Source organism: Rhinolophus sinicus, chromosome X (genome assembly GCF_036562045.2).
Source record: "Rhinolophus sinicus isolate RSC01 chromosome X, ASM3656204v1, whole genome shotgun sequence".
In the NCBI taxonomy this organism is placed as follows: domain Eukaryota; kingdom Metazoa; phylum Chordata; class Mammalia; order Chiroptera; family Rhinolophidae; genus Rhinolophus; species Rhinolophus sinicus.
Genome location: NC_133768.1, coordinates 37,599,848 through 37,627,259, shown reverse-complemented (window position 1 = coordinate 37,627,259; position 27,412 = coordinate 37,599,848). Strand labels below are relative to the sequence as shown.

Here is a 27,412-nt window from a genome sequence, read left to right as displayed (position 1 = left end):
CGATCCCAGTTTTGCCTCAAGGTATGCACCCTTGGGGTTAGTCTTTTCCCCCAGTTAGACCACAGTCTCCTCATCTGTGAGATAAGGGCCTTGGCAGGGAGATTCATGAGGTCGCTTTCAGCTTTATGAGTCTCATTTGTGTCTAACTAAATGGAGGAAGAATTGCAGCCAGTCAGTTGGATGCCATAACTTTGTTTCCAAAACCAGGGTGACTCCATGGAAGTGCCCCTAGGCTGGGAATGGATGGCCCATTGCCTTCCCAAGGAGCGTATGCCAGAACCAGAGTCACCTCCTTTGGGACATCTGAGGGCAGTATTTTCCAAATTTTTTTCTGTAGAAGCTGAATTCTCTTCAAAATAATAAAAGAATTAAAAAGACTGCTCATTATGTGTGGGCAGAAGACATGTCAGCAGTAAACCTATGCCCCCAGTATTTGCTTGCCTGTAAGATGGAGGAAAGTTGCTAGTGGGAGTTTAGGTGGAGACCCTGTGGCTTTCCTTGGCCAGCTTTACACTTAGACCTGACTACAACCCCCACACCTACCTGTCAACCTCGCCCCACCTCCAGCCCCATATTTTCCAGCTACTTTATAGAATAACATTTCAAATCCTCTGCCCCTGCCAGGTAATAGGGATATGAATGACTGTAATAACTATATTGGTATGTGACAGGCCAATCTCTCAGAAGCTAGGAGCCTGAAATTAATCTCTACCCTCCCCTGAGCCCCCCTGAACCTCGTCCTTTCTTCCTCTCCCTACCATTATCTGATTCTTGTCAAGAAGATTGGAGAAAACCTGGAAAATCTTGTATAAAACCTCTTCTGTAATCCAGGGGGGAATCAAACTTGAGAATTCAACATGAATTTAACACCAATTCCTAAAAAAAACCAAAAGCAAAAAAACTACATCCTACCACCTCCGATGAAATTGATAATCCGAATAGTCCTGTAATTATTAATAAAACTGGATTCATAGTAAAAAACCTGAAAATGAAATCTCCAGACCCATGGTTTAGCTGATAAATTTTAACAAACATGTACTGAAGAACTAACACCCATTTTAAAGCAGCCTCTTTCATAAGTAGAGGGAAAATTTCACAACTTATTTTTATAAGGCCAGGATTACTTTGATACCAAAGATGGCAAAAGAAAATGAAAACTACAGACCAATATCCCTCATGAATATCGATTTAAAAAAATCCTCCAGAAATATTAGTAATATTAGTCAAATATGTATATATAATTGTTCATAATATTCCCTTATGCTTTTAATGTATGTGTGATCTGTGATACCCCCCCTTCATTCCTGATATTAATAAGTGGTGGTTTTTTTTTTCATTTGTCAGTCTTGCCTAGAGGCTTAACACTTAACTGATATTTTCAAAGAACCAGCTTTTGTTGCCATTTTTTCCCTTTCGCTTTCAATTTCTACCCTTTGTCATAGCTTTCCTTCTTGCTTTGGGAGTGTTTTGTTCTTCATTTTCTAGTTTCCGCAGGTTGGAAGCTTAGATTATTGGAGACTTTTTTTCCAATATGAACCTTTAATGTTATAAATTTCCCTATAAGCACCATTTTAACTGCATAACACATATGTTGATATGTTGTATTTTGATTTTGTTCAATTCAAATGTTTTTCACGTGAGGCTTTCTCTTTGAATCAGACTTTATATCATATTTCATACATTATTTAGAAGTATGTTGTACAATTTCCAAGTACTAGGAAATTTTACTTACTGATTTTTAGTTTAATTTTATTATGATTTGAAGACATACTTTGTGGTATTTCAATTCTTCTAAATTTGTTAAAGTTATCAGAGTATGGTTTATCTTGGATGTTTTGTGTATACTTTAAAAGAATTCATATTCTGCATTAGTTTAGAATTATTTTTTTAAATTTATTGGGGTGACAATTGTTAGAAAATTACATAGATTTCAGGTGTACAATTCTGTATTACATCATCTATAAATCCCATTGTGTGTTCACCACCCAGAGTCAGTTCTCCTTCCATCACCATATATTTGATTCCCCATACCCTCATCTCCCACCCCCCACCCCCCTTACCCTCTGGTAACCACCAAACTATTGTCTGTGTCTATGAGATTTTGTTTCTCATTTGTTTGTCTTGTTCTTTTGTTTTTGGTTTATATACCACATATCAGTGAAATCATATGGTTCTCTGCTTTTTCTGTCTGACTTATTTCGCTTAGCATTATACTCAAGATCCATCCATGTTGTCACAAATGTTCCTATATCATCTTTTCTTACCGCCGAATAGTATTCCATTGTGTATATATACCACAACTTCTTTATCGGTTCATCTATCGAAGGACACTTTGGTTGTTTCTATGTCTTGGCCACCGTAAACAAAGCTGCAATGAACATTGGAGCACACATATCTTTATGGATAAATGTTTTCAGATTTTTTGGGTAGATACCCAGGAGAGGGATTGCTGGGTCATATGGTAATTCTATTCATAAGTTTTTGAGGAACCTCCACACTGCCTTCCATAACGGCTGCACCAGTCTGCATTCCCACCAACAGTGTATGAGGGTTCCTTTTTCTCCACAGCTTCTCCAACACTTGTTACTATTTGTCTTGTTGATGATAGCCATTCTGACTGGGGTGAGGTGATATCTCATTGTGGTTTTTATTTGCATTTCTCTGATGATTAGTGATGTTGAGCATTTTTTCATATGTCTATTTGCCATTTGTATGTCCTCTTTGGAGAAATGTCTCTTCAGGTCCTCTGCCCATTTTCCAATTGGGTTGTTTGTTTCTTTGTTGTTGAGTTGCATGAGTTCCTTGTATATTTTGGATATTAGCCCCTTATCGGAGGCACTGTTTGCAAAAATCTTCTCCCATTCAGTTGGTTGCCTCTTTATTTTGTCGATGGTTTCTTTTGCTGTGCAGAAGCTTTTAAGTTTCATATAGTCCCATTCATTTATTTTAGCTTTTACTTCCCTTGCCTTTGGAGTCAAATTCATAAAATGCTCTTTGAACCCAAGGTCCATAAGTTTAGTACCTATGTTTTCTTCTATGCAGTTTATTGTGTCAGGTCTTATGCTTAAGTCTTTGATCCATTTTGAATTAATTTTGGTACATGGTGACAGATAGCAGTCCAGTTTCATTCTTTTGCACGTGGCTATCCAATTCTCCCAGCACCATTTATTGAAGAGGCTGTCTTTCCTCCATTGTATGTTTTTGCTTCTTTGTCAAAATTATCTGTCCATATTTATGTGGTTTTATTTCTGGGTTCTCAATTCTATTCCATTGGTCTATGTGTCTGTTTTTCTGCCAGTACCATGCTGTTTTGATTATTGTAGCCCTGTAGTACAAGCTAAAGTCAGGGAGTGTGATACCACCAGTATTGCTCTTTTTTCTTAAGATCGCTTTGGCTATTCGGGGTCTTTTGTGGTTGGAAACAAATCTGCTGATTTATTGCTCCATTTATTTAAAAAATGTCATTGGGATTTGATGGGGATTGCATTAAATCTGTATATTGCTTTGGGTAATATGGCCATTTTAACTATGTGGATTCTTCCAATCCATAAGCACGGAATGTCTTTCCATTTCTTTGTGTCTTCTTCAATTTCTTTCAAAAATGTCTTAGTTTTCATCATATAGGTCTTTCACATCCTTGGTTAATATTATTCCTAGGTACTTTATTGTTTTTGCTATAATTGCAAAAGGAGTTTTTTTTTTTTTTGTATTTTTCTGAGGTTTCATTGTTAGTATATAGGAATGCAATGAACTTTTGTACGTTGATTTTGTAGCCAGCAACTTTACTGTCTTTGTTGATTGTTTCTAATAGCTTTTTGGTGGAGTCTTTAGGGTTTTCTATATATAGCATCATGTCATCTGCATAGAGTGACAATTTAACTTCTTCATTCCCAATTTGGATGCCTTTTATATCTTGCGTGATTGCTATGGCAGGAACTTCCAACACTATGTTGAAAAGCAGAGATGATAGGACAGCCCTGTCGTGTTCCTGAACTTAGAGCAAAGGGCTTCAGTTTTTCACCATTAATTGAGATTAGCTGAGGGTTTGTCATATATGGCCTTTATTATGTGAAGGTATTTTCCTTCTATACCTGTTTTATTAAGTGTTTTAATCATAAATGGATGTTGTATCTTGTCAAATGCTTTTTCTGCATCAACTGATATATTCATATGATTTTTGTCCTTTATTTTGTTTATGTGATATATCACATTGATGGATTTGTGGATGTTGAACCATCCTTGTGCCCCGGGGATGAACCCCACTTGGTCGTGATGAATAATCTTTTTAATGCATTGTTGTATTCGATTTGCTAGAATTTTGTTTAGGATTTTTGCATCTGTATTCATCAGAGATATTGGTCTGTAGTTTTCTTTTTTGTGTGTTGTCCTTACCAGGTTTTGGTATCAGGGTAATGTTGGCCTCATAAAATGAGTTAGGAGTACTGTCTCTTCTTCAATTTTTGGAAGAGTTTGAGCAGGATTGGTATTAGATCCTCTTTGAAGGTTTGGTAGAATTCACTAGTGAAGCCATCTGGTCCCGGACTTTTGCTTTTGGGAAGGTTTTGGATGACTGATTCAATTTCCTTACTGGTGATCGGTCTGTTTAGATTTTCCAGTTCTTCATGGTTCAGCCTTGGAAGGCTATATGTTTCTAAGAACTTGTCCATTTCTTCTAGGTTATTGAATTTGGTGGCATATAGTCCTTCATAGTATTCTTGGATGATCCTTTGTATTTCTGTGGCATCCGTGATAAGTTCCCCGTTTTCATTTTTGATTTTGTTTATTAGTGTCTTCTCTCTTGTTATCTTAGTGAGTCTAGTCAAGGGTTTGTCAATTTTGTTAATCTTTTCAAAGAACCAGCTCTTCATCATACTAATTTTTTCTATTGTCTTTTTGTTCTCTATTTCATTTAGTTGTGCTCTAATTTTTGTTACTTCCTTTCTTCTGCTGACCTTGGGTTTCACTTGTTCTTTTTTTTCTAGTTTAAGGTATAACATGAGGTTATTTATTTAGGATTTTTCCAAGTTATACTTTGAATTTTGAGACTCCTCTCAGTAATATACAGAAATAGTAGAAAATACCACCAACCAATTGAATCTCGTATTTAAATATATTCTGAGACATCATCAAAATGATGGTGTGAGGTGAGCTGTTGTAAATCTCTTCTGCAATTTACAACTAATCAAACAACTATAACTCCACAAAGGACTCCCTGCACAGCAGACAGGCAAGACGAAGAGGCCCACTACTGAATAAACCTAAAGGTGGGCAAATCGTGCGGGCGGGGAGGAGGGAAGGGAGAAGTGCGGAGCCGGAGCCGCGCGGGCTCAGGACACAGACCTAGCCCAGGGCTGTGAGCTCGCTGCATCCCGGAACTACTGCAACTGTGGGAGAGGGAAGAACTCGGACTGCTAGGGCTGTGTTTATGACCCACAGGGCTAAGGGGACAGCATATAACACGGCTAAAAATAACGCTCAAGGCAGAGACCTCGGAGCAAAACTGAGAGAAGGCTGAACACCGTGGTTTCAGCCTTAATTACCGAGCAGATAGTTTTTTGAGATAGGCCTGTAATATAAATTTCCCTCTTAAAACTGCTTTCGCTGTATCCCAAAAATTTTGGTAGGATGTATTTTCATTGTCATTTGTTTCTGTGTATCTTTTGCCAACAATTCATGGCTCTTGAATCATGACAATGCACCAGCTCAGACAATGTACCAGCTCACAGGACACTGTCTGTGAGGGAGTTTTTAGCCAGTAAACAAATAACTATATTGGAACACCCTCCCTACTTACCTGGTCTGGCCCACAATGACTTCTTTCTGTAACCAAAGGTAAAGGAAATATTGAAAGGAAGACAGTTTGATGACATTCAGGACATTAAGGATAACACGATGACAGTTCTGATGGCCATTCCAGAAAAAGAGTTCCAAAAGTTCTTTGAAGGGTGGGCTAAGCACTGGTGTCAGTGCATAGCTTCCCAAGGGGAATACTTTGAATGTGACCGTAATGATATTCACCAATGAGGTATGTAGCACTTTTTCTAGGATGAGTCTGCAAACTTAATTGTCCAACCTCATACACGGCAAAATACAGTGTTTCATTTTTAAAATTTCTAATTGTTATAGCTTTGATATCTTTCCTCAGATTTTCTATTTTTCCATGGGTTTCAAGATTGCTCATGATTGGTTGCTGGAGCATTATAATAGCTGCTTGAAAGTTTTTCAAATAGTTGAAACATCTATGCCATCTCAGCACTGGCGTCTGTTGATTATCTTTTCCCATGCTGAGTAATTTAGGATTTTATCCAGGACATATTGAATATTATCTTATGAGACTTTGTATCTTGTTTAAATCCCACGAAGAATGTTGATAGTTGTTTTAGCAGTGGACTTGGTTAGGTTCAGAGAGCACGTTCTAACCCACAATTTGTGAGCTGTGGGCCCAATGTCAGTTCAGTTTTCCAAAACTTTCAAGGCTGTTTGCATGTGTCTGGTGTGTGCCACCCCCCAGTGACCCTTCTGGAGCACAGACAGTTCAGTTTCCAAAGTCTTCAGCAATCTGTTTAGGATGAGATCCACACATGCAAAGCTTGTGCGTGAGCCTGGGAGTCCATAAGTATTTTGTGGTAATCTCTTTCCCAAGTCTTCTCCCCTACTCCTCCCCCCGCCACCAAACCCCAGACCCCATGATCTCCAACACTTTGCAATTCCATGGGGCTTCTCTTTTTTGGTCATTTAGCCAGAAGGCTTGAGATTACTCTGCTCTGCCCTGTACTTCCATAACTATGTCCACATCCCTGGGGCCAAAACAACTGGAGAACAGAGAGACTGAAAAAAATGGTGGGTTTGGGCCCCATGCTCTTGGGACCACAGCTCCACTGAGCCCAAGGGTAGGTTCCCCTCCCTCAGAATTTTGGTCCTTCAGACTGTCTTGCCATTTAGGGGCTGTGGCCTGAGAGAACAGAAAGAAGGGGGAAAATGGGTGATATTACCCCACTCTCTGAGCATTAGGAGTTCTCTTTCCTGCTTCCTGAGCCAGAGCTACAGGGAATCTCCTGGCTGTTTCTCAGCACTGAGTGCCTGCTGACAGTGTGAGTTCAGGCTTGGGGCATAATGGAGGAAAAAGTAATGGTAAACTATGCCAGTTTGGGAGGTATTTTGAATTCTAATCTTGCCTAATCGGCCTGCTACTATTTATTTTTCAGAGTTCTTGATTAGCTGCTCAGGACAGTCTTTTCCAGTTTTATAGTTGGGTTCACTGGGAAAGACAGATGGAGTGTGCTCACATCATCTTATGCAGAACTGGAACTTTTATGTCTGTTACTGAATATGTAGAATAGTATGTCTCTAAACAATGGATGAATGAACTCTTTACTGTTACTCTACCCAGCTTTTTTTTTTTAAACATTTTTGCTTGAAAAACCATTCTTTAGCCCCTGCATGCATTTTAGGAGGAAGGTGAGATTAATACTACCAATCAATATCGTTGTTTCTATCTGATGAAACAAACGAAAATGCTTCTTTCTTGACTCTACGACTAAAACTAAATGCCGAGTATTTTTTCTCATTAACCTATTTATTAAAATAGTTCTTTTTCAAAGAGTTATACATAGGAGTCAGATTTCTGAAATCCTTTTAATCCAATGGAAAAAAGGACCATGAAATTAATGCTTATGTAAATCTGAATCCAAAGGGCACCCTCTTTACTAATGAAGTACTACTTTTCTTTTCTCTTTTTTTTCTTTTATTTATTTTAAGAAGTACTTCTTTAATGAAGAGAGCTTTGTTGTATAAATTTTTCAGTGCTACGTTTTAGAGTCTAGATGTTGTATGCACTTATAATTCCTGGAAGTGATTATTGTGCTAATAGTTAAAATAGTTAAAATCAGAGGACAAGCCTCTATGAAAATCCGAACTGAAATTGAAAATACTTCCCTAGCTAAATGGTTAAAGGTGTTAGCAGGGTGGTGAATGATATTCAAAGACCTGTTGTTCTGGAGGGGTGGGGAGCAGGAAGCTCAGTTGGTGTTAGAGGAGAATGGAATGTTTTAGGGAGTAGGGGTTTGTCATTTCCAGGAGCAGGGCGGGCAGCACAGTGGGAAGGTCTGGCTCCAGCCTGAGCCCACTCACAGGATGTCAGAGGGAAGTGTGACTAAGGTCATGGTCACGGCTATGCCACGTGGTGGGCCAGCTGGAGCCAGAGCAGGGGCTGGTGTGGCCACACATCCTGAATTTCCATGGTCTAATGCAGTGGGCTTGAAAGAAAGGGTGGATGCAGGATGCTGGCTGGGCGTTCTCAGTGCGTGGGATGTATGTCTTAAGTGACAGTGGGTGGAGATTACAGCATTTCATCTGCTTTTCCTTTGACACCTTTTAAAGATGCAACCCACGCTTTTCAAGGGTTTATGCCTATATCTGCTAGAGGAGTCTTAAACCCTTCAGCATTCTTAGAAGCATAAGGAAAAATTTTGAGTACCATTTACAACAAATATGGAAATTTAAAATTAGATTGAGAATTTGAAATGCTGTTCATATTAAGCAGTTTATTAGGGGATTATTTTGAAATCCTTATGTAATTTAAAGAGGTTTCCACATCTGAAAAGGATACATATGTTTCTCTTTGGAGAAGGGCTATTCAGGATGTTCAGCAGGTTGGGTCTCAGAATTGCAGTAGCTTTATGGTGTTGTCATCCAGTTTGACAGATTGAATGTGCACTTAGAGGAAATGGAATATATTTTTAATTGCTGGAATGTATTGTACTTAAGGAACATGGGAGGGTGTATGTCAGGTTTCAGCTGTGATAAATATGTGCTGATGATTTTTCAGCTGGGGCGTGCTTACACTCGGCCTCTACTTGAACAATGTCCAGTATTTACTGATTGTAAAAAAGTTAATGAGTCTTCAAAAATTGGTGTGCAATTCTTATTTTCAGTTAAGATTTGAGGTCTCACGTCAATTTTTTAATTTCTTAATTTAGAAAAAATTATAAAAAAGTATAATCCTGTCCGTCCAACAAATTAATTTTAAAAAAATGCTTTAAGACATGAGGAAAGGGATTTTCTTTAGATACTAGGTAGTTTGAATACAAATTATTTGAGTTCAAGTATCACCATAGAAACTTGGGTGGGAGGCTGTAAGTACTGTGGGCTGTGACTGTTAGACATCGTTGTTGAGGATGCTGTGTTTTAAAGACCATGCCTCCTGGCATGAATTCATTAAAGTGTAAAAAACATTTCCTTCAAAGTACTGTACTAAGTGTTTATGTAGTCCTAGTGTTCTTCCTGAAAATTAAGACTAGCCTTCCTCCTATGGAGAGAATAGATAGAAGAAATCACAATTTGTAGTTATATTATTTTGAATGCAATGTCATATTCAAAATACGTGAGCTTACTGTTATCTGCTTAAGCTACAAATTCCGAACAGGAAGGGAGAGTGGGAACCAACATTTTTTTGTTAGGGTGCAGGTCACCCTGTCTACTTATGGTTTCTTTTAATTTTCACAACTGTTCATTGAACTTAATTGATAGATAAGAAAGAAAAAGCATAGATTATTGAATTTGGCTTTTGTTGTGTGGGGGTCTTAGGGAGAGGGAGAGGCTGCACAGATAGGGACGTAAAACAGTGGTTCTGAGCTGTGGATGACTTTGCCCCCTAGGGGACATTTGACAATACCTGGAGCCTTTTTTTGTTTTTGTTTGTTTTTTGGTTGTCACGACTGACAAATGGAGATGCTATTGTCATCTAGTGGGTGGGGGTCAGGGATGCTGCTAAACATCCTACAATGCACAGAAAAGTGCCCCCACCCCCCACCAAATGATGTGGCCCCAAATGTCAACATCGCCAATGTTGAGCAACCATGACTTAAAATTAACATAGAAATTAAAACCAATGTCTTCTCTGCCTCACTGAGATGTGTGGAAGAAACTTTAGCCTGACTCACCCATCTAAGCAAATAGCTAGATCTAAATACTATTTCTAGACATCTCAAGGAGTAGAAAGTATCGCTTACTAACAAAAAGGGTTTACATGTGATTTCCGAGGTCCATTATTTTTTAGGTTTTTACTTTCAGGATATACTACTTCTTCTGAAGCCCAAATTTCTCACTGTATAATTATGGCATATTTAACTTGCACTCGATCCCTCTATCATGAAGGTAATAATTAGCTGGTGACTATTCTGTGCAAAGTATTCTTTTGTCCAAGAGGGTGCTATTTCATTGTCCCTGAGCTTTAGGAGCCGTTAACCAACCAGTAAGGAGTCCTACAGTGTATGAACATTGTTTAGATCATTACTAAACATAAAAAAACACAAGTTCGCAAAGTCAGAATATAATGCACTGTAAGGATACAGTTTTGTATCATTAATATGTGGTTCTTATTAATAAATACTTAAGTTCTATAAATGTTTATCTTGTACCTGGAGATTCAGAGATTCAGTTGCAAAATCTCCGTAATTTAGAGTTTCTGTGCTCCTATCTGCCATTGAAACAAGTTCCCTTCCCCGTTCCAAGTGGTTATAGAAGAGGTAACGTATCCATAGTATCTGGCTCAATGCATCATTCTTAGGCATTTTGGAGCACTTAACCACTGTTTTAAATGTCAGAACATTAAAATTAATGAAGAAATGGAATGGAACTGAGGCAAGAGAAGAGAGCTAGAAAGCTGAGAAAGATAAGGTTTGTGAAGAATGGGAAGAGTGTCAGATAAGCCAACAAGTTCATTCTGCATATCAGAAATATTTGTGAGCACCTAGCAAGTGAGTTCTTTAGGCACTTGGGGATGCAGTAGAGGGGGGGAGGGGATTGGATTTAGCCAGATCTGAAAGGCAGATGGAGGGAACAGCAAATATAATAATCTAGGCTCCTGATTTTATAAAATAAAACATTTTAGTGTAGTCCTGGGAAACCAGATGTCTATTTCTGTTTTAATTAGGAACTGTGCTTTAGTTACCTGAGAAAGAAAGGGGCTCTGCCCTCTTCAATTTATATTTAAAAGGATACTACCACTATCTACACCAAAAAAAGATATATGGGTATAAGATAATACAAATGGAGCTCTCTTCTCAATTATAGTCATTGAATTTCAATTAAAAAATAAAGCTTACCCATATATTATCTTTTTATTTTATTTTCTTAAAAACACTATTAAATTTTTTTTCCCACTGAGGAATATTGAAGAACAGTGTGTTTCTCCAGGGCCCATCAGCTCTAGGTCATTGTCCTTCAGTCTAGTGGGGGGGGGTGCGGGGGGGGGCGCAGCTCACTGGCCCATGTGGGAATTGAACCGGCAACCCTGCTGTTCAGAGCTCTGTGCTCTAACCAACTGAGCCATCCGGCTACCTACCCCCCATATTACCTTTTAAATTGTTGAACATGGACATGCAGATTTTTTGTTGTGGTTCACTGAATATTAGTCTTCCATTTGCTGACAATTTAAATTCCACAGAGAAATATAAAGCAACCTAACCATTTGAAATAATTTAAAAATACATCTCTTGGCCTGAAAAGATTTACATATTATATTGTTCCTCTATTTTCCTAATGATCTTTTTAACTTCCTGCAGTGAGAGAGTTTACTGAAAAGGGTGGTAAGTAATTTTCACTCAGTGTCTTGTTTTTGTTTTCCCTCAGTTTCAATCTCTCAAAAGAACCATTTACAGCTTTTTAAAAATAACTTGGTCTTAGTTATAATCTTATCTGCTTTTAACAGGGTGGTTCTGAGTGAGGTACTTGCCTTCTAATACCAATTTTAGTAACTTTTAAAATGAAGGAGAAAAAACAGTGGTGGAGGGAATAGATAAAACGATTACTGGCAAAAATAATCTTTGAAGCCAATTAGGGATACGTGGCGTTCATTATACTATTCTCTCTACTTTTGTTCAGTGTTTTAAGAATTCTCATAATGAAAATATTTTAAAAAGCCAGCAGAAATAGATCAAACTAAACCTTGTTCCAGGACTACTGTAGGTGTTTTTTAAAGGTCAGCAGGAAGATCTGAATATGGGATTAGCTCAGGAAAGTCTGGAGTAAGTGGAAGATGAAGGGAGTAGGTGTGAGTGTTTGAGGAGGGGTGCAGATAGAAATTCCTTAGCTGTGACTAGTGAGTCCTAATCCACCCAGACCTGGCTCTCGTATAAACCCTCTGGTAAATGGATTTTTCCAATGAAACCTGTCTCATCTTTCTCTTAAGCCCCATTTTTTCCCCTCCTCTCTCTAAAAATTGGCCCAAACCTTTCATTGCCCTGAATAATGGTATACCTTCATATGCTGGGTATGGTACTGTCCCCCAAAGCCTTGCACGTGTTCAGAAAGATGATCAAGAATTTCTCCAGTCCTGGCAATTCTAGGATCTGCTCATTTCTGGGGCATTTTGTTCTTTGCCTTGAATCTCTGATTAAATATATTATATCAATGGTTCGGTTTCTGGAGCCATCTCCTTGTTACCTTGTAAGAGTTGTTTCATTCTGATGTGCAGGATACTCCTTAGGTAGAAGTTTAACCCTGTTCATCTTGGAACTCACTGATTCCCTCAAACCTCACACTTTATCTATAAAGTCCAACCAGAGCTACTGAGAGCAGAGACTAGGATACATTTCAAAAACCCCAGAAATATACTTTGATATACTTGGAAGAGCTCCAAGATGTTGCTAGCAACCCCATGAGTATGCACAAATCCCCTCTAGTTCTCCGAGAAAGGACCAGAGCTCTGAAGGGCAGAGAAGGGGAGCCTAGATCCTCACTCCCTTTGGAGACTGGAAATAGATGCAGTGCCACCTGCCACCTTGATAAGGAACTGCACTTAACAGCCCCCATTTAATTTACTTAGTGATTTTGATTTTTTTTTCATCAGTAAAACCCTGATTGAAATCTTTAATAGAGGGTGAGAGGGGAAAGAGGAAGGAAAGGATTCAATTGAGAGTGACTTAAGCATAACAAGAGCTTGAAGAATTGAGGGGTGGAGGGCAAATACAGTAACCCTGGCACTGTTAATAGCTAGTGATTTGGTGAGTAACTTATACATACTTTCCCTAAGCTGCATTGTTTCTCTAATGGAGGAAAGGCAAAAGAAGTTGCCTTAAAATTTGCTGCCTAATCTAATATTTGGTTCTCATGCACTCATCAGATAATGTAGTGAATACATATATGTATGTTAGACACTGGGTAAGATGTCGGACAAGGCAAACTCCGATCTCTCTTCTAATACAGAAATGCACACTAACCTGTAGGTATGTTCTTTTTGGTGGCCCACACAGTGCTATTAATGCTGCAGTGGTGGTTCTTCTTGAAAAACTGGGAGATTTGGTCCCATGAACCCTCACATGGTAAAAGTCAGGAAAGTGTTAGGGGGGTGGTGTTGGGAAATGACTCCCATGATAAGCAGAGGCACATGTTCGACAACCTTCCCTGGCCTCCGACCCTTGTTCTTACTTGATATTTTAGCCGTTGGGGGCATCTTGGTTGGGAGCCCCCATCTTCATATGCGTCCCTGTATAGAGATCACCCTGTCGGATGGAGAGCCTGGGGTGAGAAGACAAGCCAGGCTGGGATGAGAAGTATCTCCCTGCTAGTAGGCGATGTTCTTGAGCTATGCATTTTCATCCTTCATCCAACCCTTCCCAGGCCACCACTGCACAGCTCAGTAACTGCACACCTGCTGTCTGGTCTTCAGAATTAGCATTTAAGTCAGAAAGGGGAACTCGTGGTACCAGTTTTATCTAATCTTCCCTTCTATGAACCCTCCATTCTTGTCAGTTGTGCTCTTTTTTTTTTTGTCCAATAAGCATACCTGGGACATTGTTTCTGCCTCCACACCTGTTTCTTTGCAGTTCTTCCTACTTAGTGGGCCATTTCCTGCCTACTCATTGGTATTCCTCACCTTGGAAAGCCCACCTGTCTCAAGTGCTCTGAAGGCTGAGCGTTGCCAGGGTTCAAGGCTGAGCTCAATCAGCAGAGAACAGAGCTGCCTACAGGGTCCCTTGTAGCTTCTACCAAATCGCTTGCTTTGATCTGTTTTACATACTGAGCTTTCTTGTAAATTTCCTTTGAAGAAAGCATTCTTAAACCAAAGTTTAAGGTATTGTTTCTTACATTAATTTATAGATGACATGTTGCCTTATATTATTCATTATCTTTCCTATTCTTTATGCCTAGTCTTTACAATTGCATCTTGAATTCTGGAGGACAGGGTCTCTTGTTTCTACTGCCCAAGAGCCCAGCATGAGAATGCATACAGTAAGGTAAAAATTTTTTGCACAAGCAAATCAATATTTCATTTAATGATTGCCAGAGCACAAGAGTTTATAGGTGATAAAAATTTAAATGTTAATACCCTAAGCTCTTCTTCTGAGGAAACACTCATTACTTGCTCCTCTTAAAATATGTGCAGTTTTGAAAATGGAAGCCATCCATACTATTGTCTCTTTATTTCGCTCATGTGTCGGGTCTGTCTCTTTAAGTCTGGGGCTAAAAGTAAGGGACAGGTGGTGACAGGCCTGGCTGGAACAGCCCTAGGAGCCTCATGCCACCTGATGTGGGGAAGGCAGCGAGGGATGGGCACTTTGAAAATGTTCAAGGTGGAGACCACAGTCCTCTTTGAAATACCCCAGGGATTCCCGGACTCTCCCTCTAAGAAACACTGTACTTACAGTATGGCATCTCATTGGGTAACCAAGTATTGTTTAGGGGATACCTCACATCTAAAGGCAAGTGACTGAACTGGAAGTTGGGAGCCCTGATTTACTTGTTAACCCCACCACTTGTTCTTTATTTAAACTTCAACAGCAACTGAACTTTTCTAGGTCTGTTTCATTTAATATTACAGATTAAATATGGGGGAGTCCCCTCAGCATGATTTCCGCATTGGTTGTAGAACTCTTTTCTGACTCAGCAGACAATGCTTTATATAGCATGTTTCCCATAAATTTCAGAAGAGGAGAGTAAAAGCCTTGACGCAAGCATGTACATAATTTATTTCAAGTATTTCTCCTCAAGTGTGAATTTTGTATGTACTGAATGTGTATGTTTTCATATTAAGACATTTAAACATTATTTTTACAAAATATATTTCTCAACTTTTAGAGCACAATTGATGCTCCAAGGATACATAACATGTTGGATCCCTGGTGAATTCCGAAGAAGGTCCTCATGCTATTTCTTTCTAATTCTTTTGTGGTTAGTTTTAAATTCCAAGATGGTGATTAAGACTATAATATTATTGCATGTAGCAATTCACTTTACCCTTCTAGTACTGTATGAAATACGTAGTATTGATGACCTTCATTTTCAGGTACAGAGATGTTCAGTATGTTACCCAAAGTTACAGTTTACAGTTTGTAAGCAGTAGAGATGGGATTTGACCTGGGCAGTCTGGCTCTAATCTCCTCTTAATCGCACTCTGCTATCTGCCTCTAGAGCAAAGTAATTCAAGTAAACCAATTGATTTGCTTTTTGTCCTTGATAAATCTAAGAAACCTGGTGCTTTTTACAGCCACAACCTGATGCAGCAATTTTCAATAAATTTTAATGTCATTAAAATTTAGGTAACCAATTTGTCTAGAGGTCAAGAAGTTCAGTGGTTGGGCTTGATGGCCTCAGTTACCAAGAACTTGGTCGGCCTCAGTTCTGTGGCCACAGATAGAGTCTACCTGATGACCACCAACTTGTCAGCTTCTGAGAGACGCCACAGAGGACGTGCCTCTGGGGTGATCAGTATCACTACTAGAGAGATACTCAATCTGAGGTTTGTCTTGTGATTCCAAGGGATGGATCTGCATAAACCACATACTTGGGTGTTTCCAAACAATGTGACTAAGATATAAAAGATACTAATATAGTGGCTTTGCAGTAATATTTAGTAGTGATGCACTTTGCTTAGAGTTCATTGTGTTTCTTAGCTGTGTAAACAAAAAGCAAACACCATTTATTACAGTTCTGTTTAATGCTTGTGGTTTAACGTTTACTAGATATTTCAATATATGGCCACAGATCACTCTGGATGAAATCAATAGCAAAGTCTTTCTGTCTCTTCCTTTTAAAAAATCTGTTTCTGCAGTTACTTTAAATTTGGATTGGGGCTGTGGACTTAACTATATCCAATGTGGCAACAGCAACAACAAAAAGTCACAGAGGAGAACAAACTAATCTATGTCTAAAAAGAAGGTCTTGAACAAATGTGTGATGTAGAAGTTTGACCTTCCACGTATTCCTACCTCTGGCATACCTCCATGGGGTTGTTTTGCTGTACTACTTCACCAAAGGCCAACCTCTACATGGCACACTGGGCTCCAACATCTGTCTCCTAATTGAGACTCCTGCAATTATCCATGTGTTCCCCAATGTCACCCATTTCTCCCACCCACACCCCCTTCCAGCTACTATGCCATTTCTCTATGAAAGTATTGTCTTTGTTTGCTGCCTTGAATTACCTGTCCATTGTCTTCACTCCAGTTAGGCATCGTGTTGCCCTATCCCACAAAAATAACTCCTGTCAAGACTGCCAAGGACCTCCACATTTCAAATTGAGTGGTGAGTCCTCTGTCCTTACCTTACTTATTCAGCCTGCCAGCAGGATTGGACCCAGCTGCTCTTGCCCTCTTCCTTGAAATTTTTTTTCTTCATTTGGCCTCCTTGATGCTACATTTGGTACTCTGCCTTCCTGGAGGTTGTTCCTTGCCAGTCTCCTTTGGCATTCCTTCTGGCATCACCCAAGCTCTTCATATGCAAATGCCTCAGTTCTACTACCACTTTTCTCTCTTTCTCTCTCTTTTTTTTAAAGATTTTATTGGGGAAGGGGAACAGGACTTTATTGGGGAACAGTGTGTACTTCTGGGACTTTTCCAAGTCAAGTTGTTGTCCTTTCAATCTTAGTTGTGGAGGGCGCAGCTCAGCTCCAGGTCCAGTTGCTGTTATTAGTTGCAGGGGGCACAGCCCACCATCCCTTGCAGGAGTCGAACTGGCAACCTTGTGGTTGAGAGGACGTGTCCAACCAACTGAGCCACATGGCCACCCGGGAGCCGAGTGGTAGCTTATTGACTTCATTCTAGTTGTGGAGGATGCAGCTCGCTGGCCCATGTGGGAATCCAACTGGTAGCCCCGTTGCCCAGAGCTCGCGCTCTAACCAACTGAGCCACTTGTCCGCCCCTACTACCACTTTTCTATCTGCCCTCTCTCCCAAAGTCAAATGATTCTCTTGGCTTTAAATACCACTTAAACACTGTTTTCATCTTGAAACTATGTCAGTTTCAACTTCATCTCTGCTTGGATGTCTAATTGACATCTCAAAACTAGCATGTCTGAAATGCAATGCTTCATTTCTCTCTCCACACCTTCCCATCCCCGCCATACCCAGCCTGCTCCGCCTTGGAAAATGGCAGCTCTATTCTTTCAGTTGCCCAGGCCAGAAACCCTGGAGTCACCACTGACATCACTGCAGATCCTATGTTCTCTTTCTTGAAAATATATCCAGAATCTGACTAGTCACCTTTTATCTCCACTGATACTACCTAGGCCAGGCCAGTGTCATCTCATCTGAATTGATCAACTAGGTACTCTATTCATCCTTGCGTCAGGATTTACCCTTTTAGATTGTTCCACTCCTGATTAACAGCCTCGCATGGTATTCTGTTTCTGAGTAATGACCATATAGTTCTTGAAAGACAATGGCTTCGAAAGCCCTGTGTGATCTGCTCCCCCCATCCCTGCCCAACCTAATCAAGGTCATCTCCCTCTTTTGTCCTTGCCTATTTTGCTGTAGTAGCTTTGGCCTCTTTACTGTCCCTGAAACTGACTAGCTTTACTCCAACCTCAGTGCACCTGCACAAGTTCTTTCCTCTGCCTTACTAACCCTCACTTGTTGCTTAGATTTCCATGGGATCCATTTCCTCCCTTTCTTCAGAACTTTGTTTGAATGCCTACTTGATCAGGGAGGCCTTTCTTCACTGATGAACCAAAATAAAGTAACAACCACCCCATCCACAACCCATGGATTGCTTACCTTCTCCTACCTAAGATCTCATCACCAGGTAGCATATTTTGCATGTCTTTTGATTGTATGTCCTTTCCCTCTGGACTGATACTCCACGAAGTAAAAAGACTTTGTCTCTTGTTCATTGCTGAATCCCCTGAACCAGCGTGGTACCTGGAAGTTAGTAGGACTAAATAAAAAATTTTTGAATCAATTACCTGGACAAAATGGTCAGAAATAGGCTATGGGGAATGAGGATTTCCCCAGGCTGAAAGAAGACCTACAATATCTCTGATATTTTATATGTTGTAAAACACCCTCTATACCTGCCTCCCATATTTGCCCATTTTTAAGATTTGGATGTATATTAGAATGGACAGCCTCTCTCAATCACCATCTATCAGGCAGTAGTCATGATGCAGTTTCCATAGCCCATGCATTCACAAAGTTGGTCATAACTGTTCTCATGGCCAACAGTTAGTTGAGTTGTATTGTTGGTTCTATATATATGGCTGAGGGTACCTAACATTTGATATGCTCTCAGTAAGAATACATTTATTGAAATAATTTTATTTGCATCGAAACACAGTGTAATTGTGTATGTAGAAAGAAAGGCATGAGAACAGCAGGGAGTAAATTTGATATTAGTGAAGCAAATGTGCATTGTTGGAGAAATTACTGAAGTCCCACAATTTCTTTCAAAGCAACAACTAGAAAAAGACAAATAGTTGAAGCTATATTATTTGTTGCTGAGATACATGCAGAAGGATTGCCAGTCACACAGCAAGCAATGCAACTGAAGGCAGGAAAAATCACCAAATCTCCCAGAACAAAGCACTGAGAAGCTGGTTTGACAGTCACTCAGGACTGTCTTTAAGGCATTGTGTCATAGTTAATAGGCGAAGTTTGTTTCTTTTCTAATGGTAAATAAAAGAATAGAGTGTCTCCAATCAATGGCATTTTAGGTTAGATGCAATAGAGAGGGTCTGTTTTCTAGATCTTAGAATTAAACCAATATATGAATCTTAAATTTGTCATTTGTAGTTATTAGTTTATATTTTAGTATTTAAGATACCAAATGTTACTCTGGGAGAGGTTTGGGCTCGTGCTTGGGTTATGGTTCCTTGGTTTTCCTACTGAACGTCTTTCTGTAGTATTAAGTAGAGAGCTAGTATTATTAAGACTAATTATCTAAAAAATGAGTTTTGACTTTGGTTTGTTATTATTTGAAGATAAATTTTTCAGACAGCTGCAGATTTTGTTTTTTAACTTTTTCTCTTTGAATAATTGCAAGACCCCATGTGAAGTTAGAAAAATAGTATGGAGAGGGCTCGCATATCCATCACCCAACTTTCCCCCATAGTGACATCTCACATAACTATAGCACAACTTCAGTTTTTAATGGATCATATTGTTCTCTTTCAATGACCTGTTGGGGATAGGAATAGAAGGGAAAAGTAGTTTTGTCATACTGTACAACCAGTCTGCTCACACAGACCAAAGGCAGGTGTTATAAAAGGGATTCAGACATTGATTGTCACTTCAGAGGTAATAATTTGGTTAAATTAATTTGTGACCTAAAACTCTCCCCAGCAAAAGAAGTACTCAATTTGTTTTTTATTCAGCACTAACTGTCTTTTAAAGAAATTGTTTTAGAGCGATTTAAAATGCTCTGCAAAATTCTTGAAATAGAACAACTTGGAGTTCTAGAATCACAAAATCAGAAAAGACTTAAATGTCAACCACCCATTGGATAGGGTTACTTCTCTTTTAATGTCCCTGCCAGATTCCTATTCTAGCTCTTCATAAGGCTCTCTTCTGCTTAGGGTCTCAGTCCAATTTACACATGATAGGACTCTCTTTTGTCACCCGCACATCAGACAACAGATGCGTACCTCTGTGATTTCTCTCCCGTCCACAAATACGTCTATATCCTTTATTCTTGCAGCAGTTTCAGACCCCCTCACTTTTAGTAGGAGAGTTTAGTTTCTGCCATTCTCCACCAGCTACAGTTTTTTGATAGCTTGCCCACATCATGGAGAAAGGATAATGATAATTCAGGTAAATTGGGGTGTGAGCTGAGAGATATATTATAGGAAAAATATGACAAAGAGGACTTGGTACAAAAGCTCACAACTGAAATTATATTTTTAAAATGAAACATTGCCTTCCTTTTGTTATTTCTATTTCCCATTTCTATTTATTCCCTTTCACAAGCCAGACTTCTAGGGTGTGGTCTACATTGTGAGAGGCCCCAATACCCCCATCTCCCCAGCCAGAGCCTTCTATACCCATTTTGTTTTCTGTTTTACTGACTCCTTTACCTCGTCGCCTCCCAGCCAAGACCACCGCCACCACCATCACCAGTCTCGTCCAGATGCCTGGCCTCCAAGTTGTCTTTGCTACTGTTTTTCATTCTTTTTCCCTACTGCTAGATGAGAACCAGGTCACCTCAACTTAGTTAGTGACTGATTTATGAAGTCATAAATTCATTTTCACTTAGCATCAATTATACCTTTGAACATTCTGGTTCTCCATGTAAAACATCAAAATATAACCCCCCACCCCCCCATCCCTATCCCCAAATATTTGATATATTGAGGAGCAGAAAAAAACCCATGCAGAGTATAGTACCTCCAAGGATTTTCCAGAGGATTTGAACTCAGAATTGATTAGACCTATTTTTCAGTGTCTTCTGCACTTGCTATTTAGGACATTTTGAAAAAGAGAAAGAACTGAAATACGTATTGAAAATTTTTGGACACTTCTTCTAGCCTTTTGCGATAGACAGGTCAGGATGTTAAACTGAGTTTGCCAATATTTTTTCTACTATGTAAGAAACTAAAGATTGTACGTAAGGAGAGCACTGACTTGAAAGGAGTCAAATACTGTAATGTCATTAACTTGGCTGGGATCAGTTGGCAGGGAAATTGAGGGCTCGGGGTAGAGACATCCAAGTCACCTAGTGTGAAAACAGATCTGGCTCACTTTATATGAACATAATATCGATATATCTTTGTAGATTACGTAAATAATTCTTGACCGAAATTTCGAAAATATTGATGGTATATAGGCAGATTTGGAAATAGTTAAACCTTGGATACAAATTGTCATTCCTAAAGTGCTTGTCCTATAACAGATTAAAATTTCCAAATTGAGGAACACATAGACGTGAAAAGTTAAAAAAGCGTTTGCCTATTCAGAGTGGTCTTGAAATAATTTATTTGGAGACCCCAATAAAAGTTGGGCTAACACAAAAAATACTGTCCCATAAATAAAAATGAACTTACAGTGTTGTTAAGGCACTATTCTCCTTGGTTGAGGCAGTATTCTCCTTGAGCTCCTGTGTGTGGAATATTCTGTAAGGGCATATCCATACCCATGTTTAAAATAGGGAAAAAAAGCAAAAACCCAAAAACACGCCTTTGGTAGATAACCAAAGGGACAGTGCATTTTAGCTTGGTGTTGTAGTAAAATATGTAAATGTGTCAGAAGAGTTCAAAATACTCCCTCTTGACTTCCTAATGCGTTGACTTGCTGGGGAGTAGAAAATAATTGGTTTTCTCTTTAGATAGTCAATCCCCCCCCCCCATGCTAGTAATATTTATATTCCACAAATTACTAATTACTTTATAATTCCACAAATTACAAAATTACTAAAAAATTTGGCGGAAAAGGAAGTGCTTCTCTATACATTCGGTTAGATGTGTAGCCTGACTACAAATAACTGAGGCATGTTCTTATTCTGTACGTAAATTCGGGGGAAAAAATGATTTTCTATATTTCGATCCATCTTTTTGTTAACATTACTCCTAATAAATTCTTATATTGATGAGGGTCCACTTATTTCAGAGTAAAGCTGAAAAATTTTGTATGACAATTTTATTCTCGCCGAAAACTATTATGAAAGTAATGCCTACTTTTCCCCAAGGGTTTTTGGTCCTATGCAGTGTTCCTGTTGGAATGCTCTTGAGATTAAATTCATTTCTGAGCAATTGTTTTCATAAACTCAGTATTTTGTTTCCAGCACTCTTGACTAAATAGTGTGTAAACTGGTTTCTACCCAGTATTAGCCTCACTGTTTTCACACTTATCTCTAAGGGCCAAAAATTACCTCACAGAAGCTCAGACATAATTCCTGTTTCTGAAATTCATGTGTAAAAGGAAATTTTGAAAAGAACGAGGGTGAGAATAAAATTCAAAGTCCTAAGAATTTTTGTTAAGGATTATAGAATAACAAAAGCTCTCTGGCATCTTCTGGCAGACATGTAAGAGAAGGCAGTGATTGTAATTAATTTTAGTGAGTACCGTATATTTGGTAATTGCTCTGATTCATGCTATTCTATTCCTCTTCCTTCACTCACAGCAAAACAAGCTTAATTTGATTCATGCCCTTAGGAAGAAAAAAAAAATCCCTTAGATTACTCACATGGCTGTGATTCAGCTCTTGGCTCCCACCATCTCCTCCTCCTCCTCCTCCCTTTCTCCCACCCTGCCCACTCCCATATTCACTCCCACTCAGTGGCGTGGCCATCAAAAAACTGAGTCAGTTTGTTCTTTAAAATTGGTTGGGAAAAGAAGACAACTAATAAAACTTCTGAGTGGAGTATGCTGCTTAGATCTGAAATCATTGCAGGAAGACAGGCAGAGTGGCTGCTTATGTATTAGGTTGGTGCAAAGGTAATTGCAGTTTAAAAGGTTGAAAATAATTGCAAAAACCGCAATTACTTTCGCACCAACGTAGTAACATGAAAAGCCTGGAACAGAGCCAAGCTCTCATAAAGAAATGTTTAGATTGTCTTATAAAAATCTAGACATAATTTGTGTGCATGTCTGTAGAGGCATATTCATAGCCACATAGATTACTATGAAAATGTTTTAATATTGGGAATCTCATGATAAACTCAGTAAAGTCAGTTTGTCAGCCTTCAAATGAACAATTTGACCTGGAAGTCTAACATTGTTGTGGTCTCCCCCCGCCCCCCTTCACCCCCACCTGCCCGCCTTGGAAGATCAGCCTTGGGGGTGGCAGACATTATTTATTGAGGCATTGATTTCTGTTCTTTCCTTGTGTTTTCTTATTTATTCCCATTCTCCAGATGAAACAAAAGCCTTGGTGAAATAAAGTGACTTACCCAAGTCCCCACAGGTAGTAGTCCCAGAGCCAGTATTTGAACCTAGGCTGTTTATTTCCATCCTGGCCTGTACCGTGTTTCCCCGAAAATAAGACCTAGCCGGACAATCAGCTCTAATGCATCTTTTGGAGCAAAAATTAATATAAGACCCGGTCTTATTTTACTATAAGACCGGATCTTCTAAAATATAAGACTGGCTCTTACATTAATTTTTGATCCCAAAGACACATTACAGCTGATTGTCTGGCTACGTCTTATTTTTGGGGAAACAGGGTAGTTTGGGTTTGTGGGAACCTGATTCAGTTAGATCATTGGGTATTTTAGAGATTGCCTGAGGACAGGATTGGCAGCTGAGAAGAAGCTTTATGCTGGAGCTCCAAACCTGCCTTTAACTGAGCTATTGAATGAGGTCTCTGTGGGTCTTCAAACCAAACCATGCTCCCACAAGGAGGGAAATGGAATGAAGCCTTCCCCCAAACACTCATTTGTAATCCCAACCATTTTCTCCATTTTGCTGGCTTTCTCCTCATTATGTTACCATCTGTCTCAGAAACATTGACTGGATAAAGACAAGTTGGAGCAGTTGCTTGCCCTTATCCCCCAGAGCAGTGCCGACAATCGTATTTGAGGAGTTCCATATTTATAAAGCTTTCCTACACCTCAGAGATGCCTGGTTGCTGTCCTTTTTATCATTCTTCAAATATGTTACTTGCTGGCTGGAAATGATTAGCTTTTGTTACTGTAGGATTTGTGGGATGCTTGACTTTCTTCATATAGTTTTCAGATGGATAGCCATCCATGTAGTTTTCTCCTTTCAGAAGTGAAATTTCTTAATGAAAGCGTAGGAGGGAATGCATGCTGAGGGTTCTTTTTGTACCTCCTACGCACCCTCCATTCCTTGGTTTTCCCTTAGGGTAACTGGTGGAGTTTTATGTCATGACCTTGTAGAGAGAATAAACAGTGCATCTCAGGTACTTTTTTCTGGGTCTGAAACCACTTCCTCGAACCCTGTTTGGGGGCCCTTGCTGTGTCAAGGGCAGTATGCTGCCCGGTACAGAGGTGTAGTGTGTTTCCTGCAGTCTTTGACTGTTCATCTTTCCTGGCTGACGAATTTCTATGTCTTGAGCCATTTGAGCCAACTGGAATGGAAGTTCTTGAGTATTTTCCTGGCTGACCATGGCCCAATTCTGTACTGGTTTTAGAAACTCTGAGGAGTTTGAACCAAAATGCCCAAACAGATGTTAGATGTAAAGTCAGATGCACATTTGAACCACTGAAACTTTGGGAGGAAAATTTGAATTAGCTAACTGTTTGTTATCATTAGTAAAATAGTTATAATTGACTCTTAAGGTTATAGAATTGTATTTTTCTCATGGAGAAATGGTATTTAGGCAATGGTTAAGGTGTGTATTATTCCAAAACAATGGTACAAAGAGCAGTTAAGGGATAGAGAGATGGGATGATTACGATAATAGAATAGTCAACCCTAACATAGTGCTTACTATCTGACAGGCAGCCACTATGTTCGGCATTTAAATATACACTGACCCTTGCACAAAGTGAGGATTATGGGTGTCAATCTGCCGCACAGTCAAAAATCCATGTATAATTATGGTATTAGCTTTTTAACCCAGGTACCACAGCTAGGAAGAGCAGAGCCAGAAATCAAACCCCAGCAAGTCTGGCTCCAGGCTTTTAAAAAACAGATGGTGCCAAAAAAATGTGTACACAATTTAAGAAAGGAAAAATCTATTAAAAGTATGCTGATGGTAACCATTTCAGCACCTCTTGTAATTGCAGAAGTCAAACGTGACTTGTATTCATCTCTTGTTATCAGTATATATTGAGTATTACAATTTTAATAGTTTTTTCCTTAAAATCTGTATACATTTTTTGGGACCCTCTGTATGTTACAGAGTCTTTTAGATGCCAGAAGTTTTAGGTATTTGAGTTTATTAACATTCTGTTTTCATCGTCTGTTTATTTCCATTGAAAGCCATATAATTATAGATTTTATGTTCTACATATCGTAGAAAGGTAACTTTAAGCCAGTAAAGTTTTACTCAAAAAAAGTTGGTGGTTAGATTAACACATCACTGTTAAAGTATGAATAAGTTTTAATGAATGAAAAATATGTGCACATAGTTATGATAGAAAGGCCTCAAAAGTATAATTTAGAAATGTACTTCTTAATAGTTTTGTGTCATTTTAATTTCTGAAAATCCTGTAAGAAAGTTTAATGTGGGGTTTATTCTAGCAAAACCTTAAAGAGAATCTCTTGTAAGGTGAATAATCAACTCCTAATTTCACTGTTTTTCACTTTTTCAGGGTGTATACCTTTCCTCTGCCCTCTTCTACCAATTTGAAATGAGATACTTGAACATTTTTATATATGATAGGAATAGAATGTTTTCTGTATTGTAAAAAAATTAGTGATACGTCAAACCATAATCAACAATAAATGTTAAGCCTTGGTCCGAACAGTTGCTGACTTTGCTCAAGGTTAAAGGACGTGTGCTGAAAAGATAACTGTAGTTAAACTGCTCAGACAGAGCCTTCCAGATTTTTTTGTGTGGGGAATTGCACTTCTAACTACTGCATTCTTCCAGTCTGTGTAATACCTGGGAACAATTTATTCTATGGAATGCCAGCCCCCGTCTTTGTAGTAAACTTTTACTGAGGCAGAAGACATTTAAGCATGCCAATTTAATTAGAATTTTCACAGATCACATTTTGATTTTCAAGTTTTTATTTTGCACCTTTTGGCAGGTTGAGATTAAAGTACTGTACGGATTTTTGTGCATGTGATGTGGTTGTATTGCGAGTGAGCTCAGGTTAGAATGTGAATTGCAGTAAATGCAAAACTGAAAGCTGAAACATGGCTCTCATTCTCCTGACCACTTCCGGAAGAACCTGCCACGTGGGTCCCAGACTTAGAGACTTAAACTTGGGTCCTCAGGACAGAAAGAATCTGAGTTCCCCATAGTAAAAGCCTCCAGCAGACCTAAAAGTATAAAACTCGTTTACTGCTCTCATATGAACTCAAACATTTGGTTGCCTCAGTTGTAAAATTTGAAACAAATATTTGGGAATAGAATCAGAAACTTTGCCATACCTTAAAAGTAATCATGCAACATTCTCGTTTACATGATCTAGTTCTTTGAAACCATTTAGAACGTGCATTCTGATCCTAAAATGTACAAGTTATAAAAGAAAAATGTGAGCTTGTCAGATTAACTGCAGTCATCAGTCTAATAAAACTGAGTCACATCCAAATGGGCTGCACTTACGATACCCTCCCATTCTAGGGAAAAGGTGGCTGGGGGAGGCAGTCTGAGTCATCACCTGGTTTGTTTGACATACACTTCCTTCCATAAATTGGAAATGGCAAGCAGCACAGTGTTGTGGGCTTGTCTTGGAGAAGGAGCTGTTGCAGCCTTCTACAATCAAAATAGGGCCTTTAGAGTTTGAAGGATGAAGCTAAGCCCTTACTTTGGCTTCAGATGTCAGGGGCAGGGGAGAAACCAACAGAGCCCAACAAAGAACATTTGTAAGTATCATGGGGGGGTGAGTCAAAGAAATGGTTTGAGTGTTCAGTTGAATTTTTCGTGGACATAAATATTTAAGAAATAAATTAGGGCTGTTAAAAATAAATTGGTAGCTAGTTCACGGGGACAGGGGTGGGGGCTGGCTCGTTTACTTAACAAGAATGTCCTTGATGTGAACAATCCAAAATGAAAGATATGGGTGAGTAGGCAGAGGCATATGATTTGGAGTTACCATACAGATTTATCCTGACAATTTTAAATTTTGCCTGATTTATCCAACCATTTTGAAAGAAATGTATTTCATTTAATAAACTTTTTCATGGCCAAGTTTGAATTGCCTTTAGGGGTGTTTTGAGGGATTGGAGAGAGGAGATTCATGTATCTCACACATTTTTCTCTTACAGCAGCTTTGCAATGGCTCACTGGAGCTTTTTAAAATACAGAAGTTTAGAATGTAAAATTGTTGTGGAGACTGGAGGAAGGGGAAAGAGGAGTAGATTTATAACTGAAGTGGGTTTGTAAATTCGGCCCCTGTTTTGGGATTATTTTTTATTAATGTGCCAGGCATTCCTCTGATTTCCATCTTGACTTGGTTGTGGCTCTTTGTCTTTGCGAGGCTCGGGTGTTCTCTATTTTAAAGCCGGAGTTGTCACAGCCTGGGCGTTTTCTGTTTCGGCTTATGGATTTTTTTCTCTTTTCCTGAATGAGTGTCCTTTGTGTAACCCCAGTAATTCAGAAATCCTGCAGTCATAGGGACTGCCCTATCA

General features: G+C 39.1%; 1 long non-coding RNA gene across 1 annotated transcript in view; it reads left to right on the top strand.

Moving 5' to 3' along the window:
* The window catches only part of LOC141569653 (uncharacterized), a 106,891-nt gene that overhangs the window by 49,446 nt on the left and 30,033 nt on the right, over nt 1–27,412 (top strand). The window lies entirely within an intron of this gene.